Source organism: Solanum stenotomum, chromosome 11 (assembly GCF_019186545.1).
Source record: "Solanum stenotomum isolate F172 chromosome 11, ASM1918654v1, whole genome shotgun sequence".
In the NCBI taxonomy this organism is placed as follows: Eukaryota; Viridiplantae; Streptophyta; class Magnoliopsida; order Solanales; family Solanaceae; genus Solanum; species Solanum stenotomum.
The window spans coordinates 13,819,157-13,830,837 of NC_064292.1; the positions used below are offsets into that span (position 1 = coordinate 13,819,157).

Below are 11,681 nucleotides of genomic sequence, written 5' to 3' on the forward strand. Positions count from 1 at the left end.
TCTGGTGCCCCGGAGCACCCAAATTTTTTATTCTCAAAATTTTTTATGTGGACCTCTGTAATGATTTGGGGATCCACCACATATACTCACCCATTTTTTTAACGCCTATTTTCGTATTTTCAGGCCTTTTTTTTAGAAATTATTCAGAATCCTCGATTTTTCGTGTGTTATAGTCCATGGATATAGCGCCCCGGAGCAATCAATTTTTTTTCTTAAAAAACTGTATAAGGACCTTCGTAATCAGTGGGGGAACTACCACGTATACTGACATAATTTTTTAACGCCTATTTCCGTATTTATAGGCCTTTTTTAGAAATTACCCTAAATCCTCAATTTTTCGTGTAGCCCATGAATCTGGCTCCCCGGAGCACCCAATTTTTTTTCCCTAGAAACTTTATGAGAACCTTCGTAATGAGTTAGGGAACCATCACGTATACTCACATGATTTTTTAATGCATATTTTCTCATTTACATGCCATTTTTAGGAATTACACAAAATCCTCAATTTTTCGTGTGTTATATATCCCATGGATCTGGCGCTCTGAAGCACCCAGTATTTTTTTCTCAAAAACTTTATGATAACCTCCATAATGAGTTGGAGAACCCCCACATATACTCACACCATTTTAACTCCTATTTCCACATTTACAGGCCCTATTTTGAAATTACCTAAAATTCTCAATTTTTCGTGTGTTATGCCTATGTATCTAGCGCCCCGAAGCACCCAAATTTTTTTTTCTCAAAAAACTTTATGAGGACCTCCGTAATGAGTTGGGGAACCACCACGTATACTCACACTATTTTTTAACACCAATATCCGCATTTACAGGCCATTTTTTTTAGATATTACCTAAAATCCTCAATTTTCGTGTGTTAGCCCATAGATCTAGCGCCCAGGAGCACCCAATATTTTTTTTGTAAAAACTTTTTTGAGGACCTCCGTAATGAGTTGGGGAACCATCACGTATACTCACACCATTTTTTTAACGCCTATTTCTGCATTTACAGGCCCTTTTTCAAGAATTACCCAAAATTCTTGATTTTTCGTGTGTTATAGCCTATGGATCTAGCGTCCCCGAGCACCCAAAATATTTTTCTCAAAAAACTTTATGAGGACCTCCGTAATGATTTGGGGTACCACCATGTATACTCACACTATATTTTTAACACTTATTCCGAATTTACTGGCCTTTTTTTAGAAATTACCTAAAATTCTCAATTTTTTGTATGTTATAGCTCATAGATCTGGTGCTCCGGAGCACCCAATTTTTTTTTCTTAGAAAACTTTATTAGGACCTCTATGATAAGTTAGGGAACCACCATGTATACTCACACTATATTTTTAACGCATGTTTCAGCATTTACAGGCCCTTTTTTAAGAATTACCCAAAATTCTTGATTTTTCGTGTGTTACAGACCATGGATCTGGCACCCCAGAGCACCTCAATTTTTTTCTCAAAAAAGTTTATGAGGACCTCCATAATGAGTTGGGGAACCACCACGTATACTTACACCATTTTAACGCGTATTTCTGCATTTACGGGCTCTTTTGTAGAAATTACCAAAATTTCTCAATTTTTCATGTATTATAGCCCATGGATCTGGCGCTCCGGAGCATCCAAAGATTTTTTCTCAAAAAACATTATGAAGACCTCTGTAATGAGTTGGGGAACCAATACGTACACTCACACACATTTTTAATGCATATTTTCGCATTTACATGCCTTTCTTAGGATTATCCAAAATTCTCAATTTTTCGTGTTATAGCCCATGGATTTGGCGACCTAGATTACCCAATTTTTTTCTCAAAAAACTTTACGAGGACCTTTGTATTGATTTAGGGAACCACCACGTATACTATACCATTTTTACGCCTATTTCTGCATTTAGAGGCCCTTTTTTAGGAATTACACAAAATCCTCAATTTTCGTCAATTGTAGCTTATGAATCTGGCGCCCAGAGCACCCACAACCTTTTTCTCTAAAAATTGTATGAGGACCTCCGAAATGAGTTGGGGAACCACCACGAGTACTCACACCATTTTTAACGTTTTTTTCGACATTGCATGCCCTTTTTTAGGAATTATCCAAAATCTTCAATTTTTCGTGTGTTATAGCCCATTGATCTAGCACCCCGGAGCACCCAAACTTTTTTTCTCAAAAAATTTTATGAGGACCTCTGTAATGAGTTGGGGAACCACCACGTATACTCACTCCATTTTGAACGCCTATTTCCGCATTTAAAGTCCCTTTTTTAGGAATTACCCAAAATCCTCGATTTTTCATGTTTATAGCCCATGGATTTGGCGCCCCAGAGCACCCAAATATTTTTTTTTTCTCAAAAGCCTTTATGAGGACCTTTGTAATGAGTTGGGGAACCACTACATATACTCACACCATTTTTAACGCCTATTTCTGCATTTACAGGCCCTGTTTTAGAAACTACCCTAAATCCTCGATTTTTCGTGTATTATATGGCCCATGGATCTGGCGCTCCGGAGCATCCAAAGATTTTTTCTCAAAAAACATTATGAGGACCTGTGTAATGAGTTGGGGAACCAATACGTATACTCACACAATTTTTTAACGCATATTTCCGCATTTACAAGCATTTCTTAGGAATTACCCAAAATTCACAATTTTTTGTGTTATAGCCCATGAATCTGGTGCCCTGGATTACCCAAATTTTTTTCTCAAAAAACTTTATGAGGACCTCTATATTGAGTTGGGGAACCACCATGTATACTCACACCATTTTTTACGCCTATTTTCGCATTTAGAGGCTCTTTTTTAGGAATGACCAAAAATCCTCGATTTTCGTCTGTTATATCCCATGGATCTGGCGCCCAGAGCATGACGAGCACAAACACACTATAAGTTTAGCGCTTTTCTAGTCAAAGATAGTATAGTATAAAGATCGTCTCCACAAGGATTGGTACAAATAATAATTCAATTAAATCTTACTAACTATTGTTCAGGTGATCAAAATAAAGGAGTTGGTTGTGATTATGAACCACTTTTATAGACTAAATGATAATTAAAAACAATTAGTAACTACGAAGTCTAATATGAATAATAAAAGATAGGGTACAAGACGAAACAAGTGCATAATGATAGTTGGGATTTGACCACATTCATTTATCACATCTAAAGTTCTATCGATTCTCTCGAATTTGATAGCTTATTAGATTAACCTTAAGCCTTTTTCTTCCGAGTAAATCTCAAGTTAAAGAATAAACCAATTATAATCATGTGATTCTATTATGCAAGAACATGTTAATGAGTGTTCTTAAGGAAGTAACGTCCTTCAACTATTTTTCCTTGAGATTTAATCAATAATTATCAACAAGCTCCTTCGATTTCTTTATAGAATATATATTGATTCAATCCAACAAAACTATTCAACAATATTCACCAAGATATTCCTCTTTCGATTAAATAAAATAATGAACAAGGTTGCAATTCAATTCAAATTCCCATAATAAGTTCAAGCATAAGAATGAAAATCGAAATCCCAACAAATTTATCAATACAACATTTTTGTCAAATACCCTTTAAGAATCTACTCCATGGATGAGAACAAGTTTACTAAGAACAAAGATGAAAAAGAAGACATAGTAATCAAACTTTGAATCCCAACTTCCGTTTTGGATTCGAGTATTGTACCACGTGTTCCACCTCCTCTTCTTTGTAACCTAGCGTTTATTTTTGCTTTTTTTCTCGATCATCTCGTCTTGGGGAAAACTCCAACATGATATAGCATAGGATTTCCTTCGAAATTCCAAAAACACCCTTCCTTTAATGATTTCACGCCTCCCCGCCGCGCGGGTGCATCGCTGGAACTAGTACGTATACTCACACCATTTTTAACGCCTATTTCCGCATTTAAATGCCCTTTTTTAGAAATGCCCATGGATTTGGCGCACCGGAGATCCCAAATTTTTTTCTCAAAAAACTTAATAAGGACCTCCGTAATTAGTTGGGGAACCACCACATATACTCACACCATTTTTAAAGCCTATTTCTCCATTTACATGCACTTTTTTAGGAATTACCTAAAATCCTCGATTTTTCGTTTGTTATAGCCATTGATCTGGCGCCACGGAACACCCAATTTTTTTCTCAAAAAATATTACTCCATAATGAGTTGGGGAACCACCACGTATACTCACACAATTTTTTTAATGCCTATTTCCGCATTTACATCCCATTTTTTTTCAAGAATTACTTAAAATTCTCAATTTTTCATGTATTATAGCCCATGGATTTGGCACCCCGGAGCACCAAAATGTTTCTTCTTAAAAAACTTTATGAGGACCTCCGTAATGAGTTGGGAAACCACCACGTATACTCAAACCATTTTTTATTATCTATTTCCACATTTACAGACCCTTTTTTTTAGGAATTACCCAAAATTCTCGATTTTTCGTGTGTTATATAGCCCATGGATCTGGCACCCTAGAGCACCAAATTTTTTTTTCTCAACAAACTTTATGAGGACCTTCGTAATGAGTTTGGGAAGTATCAAGTATACTCACATAATTTTTTTAACGTATATTTTTGCATTTACATGTTATATCTTAGGTATTACGTAAATTCCTCAGTTTTTGTGTGCATTAGCCTATGGATCTGACCTTGGAGCACCCAAAAATTTTTCAGAAAAATGTTATGAGGATTTCTAAAAAAACGATGTGAGTATTGCAATTAGTATTAAGAGAAGAGATATGATCAAGTATACTCACATAATTTTTTTAACGTATATTTTCGTATTTACATGTTATTTCCTAGGTATTACGTAAATTCCTCAGTTTTTGTGTGCATTAGGCTATGGATCTGGCCTTGAAGCACCCAAAATTTTTTCAGAAAAATCTTATGAGGATTTCTAAAATAACAATGTGAGTATTGCAATTAGTATTAAGAGAAGATATAAAACTTAAAAATTTTGGACAAATTTTGAAAATACTTGATTTTGAAATGAAAATCAAATATTCAAAAAGTTATGATTTTGATTTTGTCTACACTATTTCAACTCCTAATTTAAATGTCTATTTCAAACCTATCTTAAAAATAAGAGATTATTTTTGTCATTTTTTTGTGTCTATGCAGCAAGTGTCCCTAATTTCACACATACATTACTTTCACAATTTCAATGTTATTGATTTTAACTTGACACGGAGTTTAAGAAAATAAAGTTTTTTTTTTTTAATTTTACGATCTTAAACTAAAAATACGTACAATTAATTAAAATGTCCTTTAATTTTGTGGTCTCAAAATATTTCAAGTGAACAATTAGAATTAATGAGTTGTAAAAAGAAATATCTGAAAATAAACTAAAAAATAAGACAGATAAATTGAAACATATGTGTATTACTTAACAAAGTACTACTATCAATTTATTAGATCAACATTGTTTGAATTATTACTTTTTTCAATGAAGAGAGAATCTATGGATTTTCATTATTTTTTAGGGCAAAAAACGTAAGTATACAACTTAAGTACCTTAATTACTACTATATGGCGATAGTTTTTTTTCCACCTATATAACAATAGTTGTTTTTTCAAAACTAGAATTTCTATTTTTTTTTTTATAAAAAAAAACGTAGAAATAGTCAGCCATGATTATCTCTAATCCCTGATTTTCTCCAATTATTTTACCTTCCACAATTTACTCAGATTTGTTATATTTTCTCTCCCATGAAAGAAGGTTTTTAACAAAAATAAAACTCTCTTTTTACTCATTTGACCGATTGTTCAAATATGAATACCAACTATTTTTGAATTCTAATTCAACACAACGGACGGTGGAACACATCAGATATTTGAACAAATAACGATTGAATTGGTATTTTTTTCGTGATTATGTTAATATATTTATGATTTTTTTCTTATGATCGTTTTTCTTGCAATCTGTATTAGGCCGTTTTGATATTTGTTCTTTTGTTTAAATTGTATGTTCTTGTGGTTAGTATAAAATTCATCTGTCTTGGCAAATGGTCAGGTGCAATGATACTATTTTTTAATTCTTGAATAAATAATAAATATTATTATTTTGGTATATGATTAGGTTTAATTGATAGTGAACATTGTGGAGATGATGTGGTGAAATTGGTATTCTGTATATGTTTTTTTATAAATACCATTATTCATCGTTTATTTTTAGTGTGAGTGTTATACATTAGGTAGTATAGAAAAATAAAATTTTGTTGGATTCAGTGAACATTTTTGATATAACATTAGGTTTAATTGATTAATGCACTTGCGTATCTTGTTGTCCATAGATAAACACCATAATTCACAATTACTTTTTGTATGTGTTCTAGTGTAATTGATATGTTGTAGGCCTTATATAAACACAATAAATCGATAATTTATTTTGGGGTGTGATATGGTATTATTGGTATTTTTTAGACCTTATATAAATATCAACTTCAAGTTAATATTTTGGTACACTATTGGTGTATTTAGTTGTCTAATTTGGTATAGATAATAAATTGAAGAAATATTAAACGTCCGATACACTAAATATTTTTGGGGTGAATGTTATACATTAGGTCGTATAGAAAAATCAACTTTGGTGGTTATTAAACGTCCGATTCAGTGAATACTTTTTGGTATAATATTTGGTGTAATTGATCAGTGCACTTACGTATCTTTTGTCTATAGAAAAAGCACAATAATTCACAAATTATTTATGGTATGTAATCACGTTTAATTGATATCTTTTGGACCTTATATAAACACCAACATCAAAGTTAATATTTTGGTACATCTATTGGTGTATTTAGTCGTTTGATTTGGTATAGATAACAAAGTTGAAGAAATATTAAATTGGTTATAATGCTTGCTGATTTGTGATGGTAGATTATTATGTGTAATTGATAGTGTAGATGGTGTAGATGATTTGGTGTAATTGATAGTGTTTTGATTTTATTTAAACAAGTTTGTAGTTGAATCTTTTGTGCTTTTGTTGAAATTTAGATGTTTTTAATGAATGTTAATTGCAGTTTAATCCAATATGGTTAATGTTGATTGGCTAATTCGTATTATTGGTGTATTGATTATTATATCATTGTTGTTTGCTTGTTTGTATAATTCATATTTTTGTGAAAAAATTACTGTAAAAACTGATATTGGTGTGATTTTTGTAATATTCATGAAATATTTGAAAGTGTTGACTAAATCATATTAAGGCTCACTTCATAATATTGGTGTAATTGTTGTTGTAACATTGGTGATGGCATATTGATTTACTACATTGTTATTTTCTTGGTGAAATACGATATAAATGTTCAAATTAATTGGTGATATATAATGGCTGAATTGTTGGTATTATATACTAACCTCACACAATAAATATGTAATACATCTAATTGTTGGCTTTAAAAAATAGTTTGAGACCACAATTACACATATTTTGACAAATAAATATAAACAAGTAAATGTATTTGTCAGTTCATTGAACACAATATAAGCACCAAACTGATATATTTTTCGTAATATTGATGTAAAATGTACCAAATAAGTGGTGGTAATTGAACGTAAAATACGCATAAAAACTGATAGAAAATACCAATTAAAGTGACATCCAAAAGTGTACCAAAAATATTTTGTAAAGAACAAAAATTCAACAACATATTTCATAAAATTAAGTGTTAACAGAACATGCTCCTTTTTAGTTCTCCCCCTTTTGAATTAATTTCCGCATCTTCCAATTGGTTCACTTTCACTAACAGTACCGGTATCAATCTTCAGGGTTTTTTTGGGGCATCCTAACCATATTGATCGAAATATGAAAATAGAATATTGAGTGATGAGCTTAAGATGAAATATAAAAATGGTGCAAGTGATGAACTAATGAGAGAAGTGATGAAATATGAAAATGATCAATATGAACGGAAGAGAGAAAAACAATGGTTAAAATTTCTTTCAATGAAAACTGCACAGGGGATAATGAAGTTTAGAAAATAGTGAATTGTTGGAAACCTAAAAGACTTTTACTTTTCATTGATTGAATAAAAAAGGAAAAAAATGAAATAATATTTGAAAGGTAGAAACGTGTGTATTAAGAACTTTAATTGGAGAGATAAATAAGGCACATAATCCCAAAAATAGGAGAGAAGAAAATCAAAATTAAATAATTAAATTAAAATAAAAATTAATTAATCTGTTATGTTTATAATTTATAAACTACATTTGTAATTAAATAAAAGTATATGCATATATTGTAAATTAAAATCTTAAGTAGTATAAATCTGTAATTTTCACTATTTTTTATTGGCAAAACAATATTCGTAGCCATTTTAGCTTCTTAATTGGATAAATATTTGAATTATTACTTTTGGACTTCCTAAAGAACTAGGACCAACAAAAAGGAGCAACAAGAAAGAATCCCTTCAAAAAAATTGATCAGCCCTCTTTCGTTGTCCGTTCCTAACGGATACCTAAAAAAATTGGTTTGCAAGCAATTGCATAGGAGCAAGGTTTTACTTTGTGCACATCCAAAATAATTTTAGTATGCAACTGACGGAAATTAACTCCAAGAATAACAATATAGAGGATGGAGAAATGTAACATACAATTTCATTTTTGAAATTATTTTAAGAGAAATAAAACCTCAAAAAGAATATAAATCAACCATTTATAGAAAGTTTGTAGAGTGTCAACCCGAACCATATTAATTACTTCAGTTCCAATTTATATAATTTACGTAAATTGACTGAACATGAATATTAAGAAATATAGAAAAAAATATAATTTTTCAAAACTGTCTTTAAGAAATAAATTTTTAAATAGAAAATTAACATTTGTGAACTTTTTCTCAAATAAATGGAAAAAATGATAATTTCATTAAATATTTGTCAATTAAACAAAAAGAATTGAATAAATAAAAAATGTCTCACAAGAACGAATCCCTTCAAAAAAAATCCGTTGTCCGCTCCTAACGGATACCTAAATCGAGTCAATTCAAATCAGCCCTCTTTTGCCCGCTTATGCATTATAATAGTTAGCTTTCTTCTTGTTTTCTTGAAGGAGGAGGAGAAGACGACGACCCAGTTCATCTGTGGCGAAGAGACAAGCAATGGCGGCTAATTCATCAGGGTTGGAAAATTGAATGCTGGAGTGGGACCGGTACTTTCTAATATATCGAATCATACAATTGTCTCTGCTCGATTTCTCATTCCTTCAAACTTGTGAGTCTTTCTCTGTTTATGATGTTTACTTGTAGGAAAATAATTGGGTTTTATCTTCGTTTTGTGTATTTTTTTGATTACTGGTTTGATGATTCACTTTTTTGTTTGTTGGTTATAGGGTTTCTTGCGTAAATTTGTGTAGGTGGGTTTTGTGATTTCTTTTTTTCTTGGATTAAATAAATAAAATGGTTAATGTTACGTGGGGTTTCGTGAAAAAATGATTGAGAAAATCAAATGAGGTTTTTTTTTGGTCGAGATTGTGATATTTGGAAGTTGAATTCTTTGTTTATTGACTTCCCTTGGATAAACAAGTTCATTGTCGACTTTGATTTTTGAATATTTGAAGAAAGTTCTAATGTTTATATGTTAATAGGCTGAAGAAAAATTTCTGCTTTACAAATGGATATAGTAGCTATTGAAAAATGTTGTCTTCTTCGTTTTACATGATATTTTGAATCTGGATTAGCTTAATTTTCATGTTTTGGGATCATTTAAGCGTACATATGTCGTGCCTTTGCGTTTAAATTTCTGTCTTAAGTACTAGCCATTTAATTTGCTCTAATAAATAATATTAATCTAACAGTGAGTTCTAGCTTTGTTCTGAGTCTTTAATCTGTCATATTGTCTATTTTTGAGCATCGAGTAATCATTTATGGATATTGGCGGCTTATATGCTTTAAGCTTTTTATCTAATTTTGTTTAGCCTAACTGCCATTGAATTTCCTGTAATATTTTGATTTTTAAAAATGATCAAATTTATCTGTGTGACTAAGTTTGTTTGTCCTCGTCTTGATAATAAGTTGTCCCTAAAGTTCGTCTAGAATCAGTGTTTCGATCATTATTTTGGTTTCAAGTGTATTCATTAATTCATTTTTCTCCAGTTAATAGTTGGCTCTTTTCTAAGAGCATGAATATATATTTTGATCAAGATTGTGTTTATTTCTTCCTTCTCTTAGATACTGTCAAATGAGTTTGTGTTAGTTTTCCCTCTCATTATATGAATTCTGAAGTGCATTGTAAAGTAACTTCATAAATGATATATTGTCCACTTCGTCTAGCATCTGGCAAGCCTGTTTAGAAATAGGGTTGGTTGTAATGATTTACATGTTCCAGTGATGCCCTGTTTGTGGCCTGATGCGATCCGAAATACTTTTACAGGAGTCGAAATCATTTTTGGCTTTGGTCCTTGACCTAGGATTTCCGTTTTCTTCCCATTCTTTGTGGCCACCACAGCAATTAGATTATCTAGCCGTAATTCTTCATACCTTTTCCTTCAGACAATCTATCAATACGTTTGCATCTACAACAAGGCTTCCATGTTGACCTTTAATCTACAAGGACTTGTCTAAAAAAATTGCTGCTTAATTTGGTCAATGCTAGCAAAGAACTACTGCGTTTATCTAAATTTTGAGGCTTATAGCTTTAGATTGAGATTTGATTGATGCTGGTCTTAAATTAACCTGAAAATTATAAGTTCTAGTTTAGTTCTTAAATTTTGTTTGCTTCTCTAGTCTCTACATTACAATCTTATTGGTGCTAGAAAGAAGAAGACATAGTTTTCAGTTTGGTAAATGAATCTCGAATTGTTTTGACAATTATACATTGTGAGAAATCTTATTCACATTTGAGAAGATTGGAGGATCAAGTTAAGTCTCTGGAGGAACAAGTGAATGGCTTAGAGGATGAAGTCATGGATTTGAATGAAAAGTTGTTTGCTGTGCAGTTAGAAATGCCTAATAAGGAGAACCCGGATAAACAACACACTAAATTTAAGCTGTCTCATGTGATGTTCCTTATTGACTTATGTTTTTCTTGTACTAAGTGTTCTGTAACTTAGTATTGAGTTATTGACATCTCTCTGAACAGGTTGGGAGAAGGCTGAGTCAGAAGCCGCGACACTGAAAAAATCACCTGGAGTCCTAGTACTTTTGAAGCTTACTGCTGAACACAGGGCATCATATTTGGATGGTGCACTGAAGGAGTACATGCGGCAGATACGTAATTTGAAAGAAGAGCATGAACAGAAGCTGCATGACGTGATTCAGAATAAAGCCAAACAGCTTGACAAATTTAAGCATGAGTTTGAAGCTAACTTAGACCAACAGTTACTCAGGTCTGCAGCAGAAAATTCTGCACTCTCAAGCTCTTTGTAGGAGCGTTCTAGCATGGTGATAATGAAGCATGAGTTTGAAGCTAACTCGGACCAACAGTTACTCAGGTCTGCAGCAGTAAATTCTGCACTCTCAAGCTCTTTGCTGGAGCGTTCTAGCATGGTGATAAAGCTCAGTGAATAAAAAACCCAAGCTGAAGCAGAAATAGAGATGTTGAAGAGCAATATTGAGTCATGTGGAAGGGAAATAAATTCTCTGAAATATGAACTCCATATTAACTCAAAGGAACTAGAAATTCGTAATGAGGAGAAAAATATGAGTGTATGGTCTGTCGATGAAATGTCGGTGCGCAAAACAATAGGGGGTGTAGGGGCTCGACG

At 32.2% G+C, this 11,681-nt stretch overlaps 1 protein-coding gene and 1 pseudogene across 1 annotated transcript in view; one reads left to right on the plus strand and one right to left on the minus strand.

Annotated features, from left to right (window-relative positions):
• Positions 1 to 11,681, minus strand: part of LOC125845029 (uncharacterized) — a 901,011-nt gene that overhangs the window by 797,257 nt on the left and 92,073 nt on the right. The window lies entirely within an intron of this gene.
• The window catches only part of LOC125845663 (filament-like plant protein 4), an 11,475-nt pseudogene continuing 8,872 nt past the window's right edge, over positions 9,079 to 11,681 (plus strand).